Source organism: Pteropus alecto, unplaced genomic scaffold (assembly GCF_000325575.1).
Source record: "Pteropus alecto unplaced genomic scaffold, ASM32557v1 scaffold80, whole genome shotgun sequence".
NCBI lineage: Eukaryota > Metazoa > Chordata > Mammalia > Chiroptera > Pteropodidae > Pteropus > Pteropus alecto.
Window position 1 is genome coordinate 3,147,428 of NW_006430460.1, and position 4,116 is coordinate 3,151,543.

The 4,116-nt window shown below is 41.0% G+C and overlaps 1 non-coding gene across 1 annotated transcript; it reads left to right on the plus strand.

Moving 5' to 3' along the window:
• Window positions 1-2,567: 2,567 nt before the first annotated feature.
• Window positions 2,568-2,686, plus strand: LOC112480137. Its single transcript, XR_003046496.1, has one exon. It is a non-coding gene; the product is annotated as a 5S ribosomal RNA (ribosomal RNA).
• The last annotated feature ends 1,430 nt before the right edge of the window (window positions 2,687-4,116 follow it).

Genomic DNA, 4,116 nt, shown 5'->3' on the forward strand with positions numbered 1-4,116 from the left:
TTGTGAGCCCCGATTGATTATGGCTACCTGTACTTGGGTCGAGTAGTTTCTGAGGCCAGTTCCAGGCTGACTGAAAATTAAGAGTATTCGTGCCTGATAGGCACTCACTGGGGAGAAAAGACCTCCACACGCCAGATTTTTGTCACCTCCGGTGACAAAACCGGTGCTGGGCAAAGCGATTTCACTGATAGAGGCAAAGGTCTGCACAGATACAGAAACAGGGCGGGAGACAGCATAGGGGACGTGGCTTATCACGGGGGTGGGCACTCTCAAAGAAGGCGTCCCCGAATCCAAGCGAGCTGTCCCACGCTTTCCTCTATGGTGTCCCTCTTCAGTCCGGTCTGTGTGTGTGTGGGTGTCTCCGAGACCCTTGCGAGGGATGTGTGAGGTCGCAACTGTAGTCGTAATAACGCTAAGACATTATTTGCCTTTTTCTCTGCGTGGACATGTCTCCGATGGAGCCAAAACCCAGTGCCTTACCATGAATCAAGGCAGGGGCAACAAATCGTACTGGTCATCATTGTGTTTTTCACCACCAGGTACTTACTGTTAAGACAGGGGAAAAAAAAAGCCAGCTCACTTAAGAATATGCTAGATGAGGGCAGTAAAAATCATTAATTCTACTCAATCTCCAGTTTCAAGTATACATCTTTTTAATTATTTGTATTGTGACAAAATGGGAAGTATGCGTAAGAAACCTTTGCTCTATGACCAGTTCGATGATTGCCTGGAGGAGAAGCACCTGTTCTGTTGTTCAAGATGAAAGCTGAGCTAACCATCACTTTGTCTATCCCATTGAATACTATTTTTACTTAAAGAACAACAAACTGTGGTTGTTCAGAGTTGAGTATTTGGCAGACATTTCCTGAGAAATAAACTAAACTAGACTACTGTTACTTCAAGGAAAACAGCTGGCAGTGTTTGCTGCCAATGAGAACTTGAGCTTTTAAGTAAAAATGAGAACTTTGGAAAACTTGTATCCACCACGATGAGTTTGATAGTTTCCTACAACGTACATATTTTTCTGATGAGATCATTGGTGATATAAACCAATGTATTTTGCTTTATATTGTATAATTAAATATGTCAGCATTTGGGTCATCTGCATAAGTGAGGGAATCATATTTTCAAATGACCAACCATAACAAAATAAAGACTTGGAAAAGATCATTTGAAGTATAAGATACACCAATAGATTTTAATGTAACTGAAAACTTAAGCGATGGCATTTTAGATATTACATTGCATCTACTCTCTTCAAAAAAGTCTGCCACTTATTGAGTGTTGGTGTAGTATCAAGCAAGAATAGCTACAATTACCTGAAAAAGTTATTAAAATACTGTTATAACACATCTGTATGAGTCTGGGTTTTCTTCATATACTTCAGCCAAATAGCGTATGGCAGTAGATTCAGTGCAGAAGCAGATACCAGTGTCCAGCTGACTTCGACTGAGCTAGATATGAAGGATATTGCAAAAATGTAAAACAATGCCACACTTCTTGCTATTTTGGGGGAGAGTGGAAATATAGTTATTTGTCGTAAAAAGACATTACTTATGTTAACATGTAGTGGAGGTTTTATTTTAATATAAATTAATGAATATTTCTAAAAATTGATTTCAATTTCTAATATGTAAATATTGATAGATAAAACTCACATAAGCAGAAGTTCTGATTGATCACCAATAATTTTTAAGCGGTAAAAGGGTTCTGAGACCAAAAGGTTTAAGAACACTGTCCTGGTCTCGTACTTCTGCTGGGTGTGCTGTGACTCCCAGGAGAGCCAGGGCTGTCACTGAAAGCTCCCGAAGTAATCTCCATTTGTAGCAAACTGTGACTACTGTGCCGTTTGGGTGAGTCCCAGGTCAAAATGCATGTTTCCATGGTGATCTTGCTTCTGCAAAGTTATTCAGGAACGCGGACACACGGGGTTATTTCCATTTTGCTTTGTGAATTCTAGGCAAGTCTCAGCACAACTCTGCTAAATTGCTTTGAACTAAAGGTCTTCAGTTTTTCATTTGTCCTGTAATTAAGCTGATTTCGCTTTCCTCCAACTCTGTCATGTCCTTAGATTTCTGGTGAAGCTGCTTATTAGTCAGATGGGTCAAATTTTGTGGGAAAAGCAGATAGGGAATTAGCATTTGGCGATGCTTGTTAAAAGTTATCTTGGAGACACTTTAAAAAGAATGCCACAAATATTTTCTCAAAATAGCCTTTCTGGTTGTCAAATGAAATAGGTGAGCAATTGGGCTTAGGTCCTACGAGTAGATTCACAATTTTCTGCTGACCGGCACAGTGTCCTGTCTCTACCTCCGAGCTCTCATTCAAGACTTGGCTGTACTCTGTGGAAAAAAGGAAAGTCTGTGGTTGAAATATTTTAACTAGACTATTTGCTAACAAAAGACGAAAACCTTTTTAGCCATTAGAAAAATTACTCTGGCTACAATTTCATATATGCCAGGAATTATCGAAATAGACTTTTTTTGAAAACTGGCAATAACTTTAATGACATCACAATATTCCTGCAAAATAATTGATACAAAATGCCTTTATTAGTTTCATCATTGGTCTACGGCCAAGCCACCCTGAACGCGCCCGATCTTGTCTGATCTCGGAAGCTAAGCAGGGTCGGGCCTGGTTAGTACTTGGATGGGAGACCACCTAGGAAGACCAGGTGCTGTAGGCGTAAAAAAAAAAAGTCATTTTTAAAAATTTCCTCTTTGAGATTTGTAGCTGGAGCATAAAATGCTGTGCGAAGAATCTTTGTCAGACTGCTGCTAATTTGCACTAAGCTTTCAAATTTTATAGATCCAGTTCCATTGCTAACTGTTTTCTTCAAACTACTCTTCAAATATGTGATCCTTAAATCTTGGTTTTGCGCAGTATTCGAAAGCTGATTTGTGTGCATTAAGTTGGTAAGGTTCAGTTGAAAGCATTTGCTAGAATTCTGTTTGGCTTTAGTTGACCCAGGAGAAGACAGCTGAAACTGGAGGGTAAGCCGGACAGGGGACTTCTAGGGATAGTGTCCGATTCCTTGTGCCCAGTGAAGTTCAGAAAATTATTATGTAAGCCCGACAAAGGTAAGGCCGTTGTCACTGGAGGTGTACCACTTTACATCTAGTGCTTATTGTATAGTAAATGCTCAAAAGATATTCAGGAACAGATGGAAAAATGGAACCGGAAGGGAGCAACACTCTGGCCCAATTAGATCAGTGTCAATACGGGTAAGTTTAATAGCATTAATGGAACTTTACGAAAATGATTGATCACAGCCGCAGAGTCTTACGGTAACAAGAGTGAGTTTGTATTGAGGGTCCTCTTGAGATGGACAATGAATGCAACTTAGTCTGCTGCGCAGGTGACTGGTTTCCTCAAGCAGTGCTCAGAGCATTCCTTTATTCATGGAGCGTACATTTATTGAGCACTTACTATGTTATGGGCCCTGATCTAGTGCTAGAGATACAGAGGAATAAAAGACAAGACATCCCTGTGCTCCTGAAGTTTACATTCTAGTGGGGGAAAAAAAAACATAATTAATTTATTGTTTACGTTATTATAATTTGTACAATACGAGAGATGGAGACAAGGGCCGTGGAGGAAAACAAAGCAGGAAAGGAGGGATGAGGAAACGATTTAAAACAGAGTGACCTGAGAAGACCTCACTGAGGAGGACCGCTGAGCAAAAACCTGAAGGAAGCGAGGAAGGGAGTCGTGCATATATTTGCGAGAAAAACGTTTCAAGCAAAGAGAACAGCGAGCGCACGGATCCTGTGGCTGAAGCGGGCCTGACGCGTTTGAGCAACGTTGGGGGTGCCGTGTTGGCAATGGGCTGCATGGAAGACGAGGAAAACGAGGAGGCAGGGCAGAATGCAGCAGGAGCCGACCGGGCAGCTCCCGGTGGGCGTTGTATGTACTTTGGTTTGTATTCTGAGTGAGGAGCGAAGGCATGAGAGGATTTTGAAGAGGAGTGACATAATCCGACTGAGTTTTGTAAAAGATCACTCTGAGGTTAGTGTTAGGATGAAACAGAAGCTAACCGAAGTGAGAAATAGAAAATTGAAAATAATGGTTGGAAACTTTTAATAGCCCATCTCAATAATGGGAAAAAACAGCCAG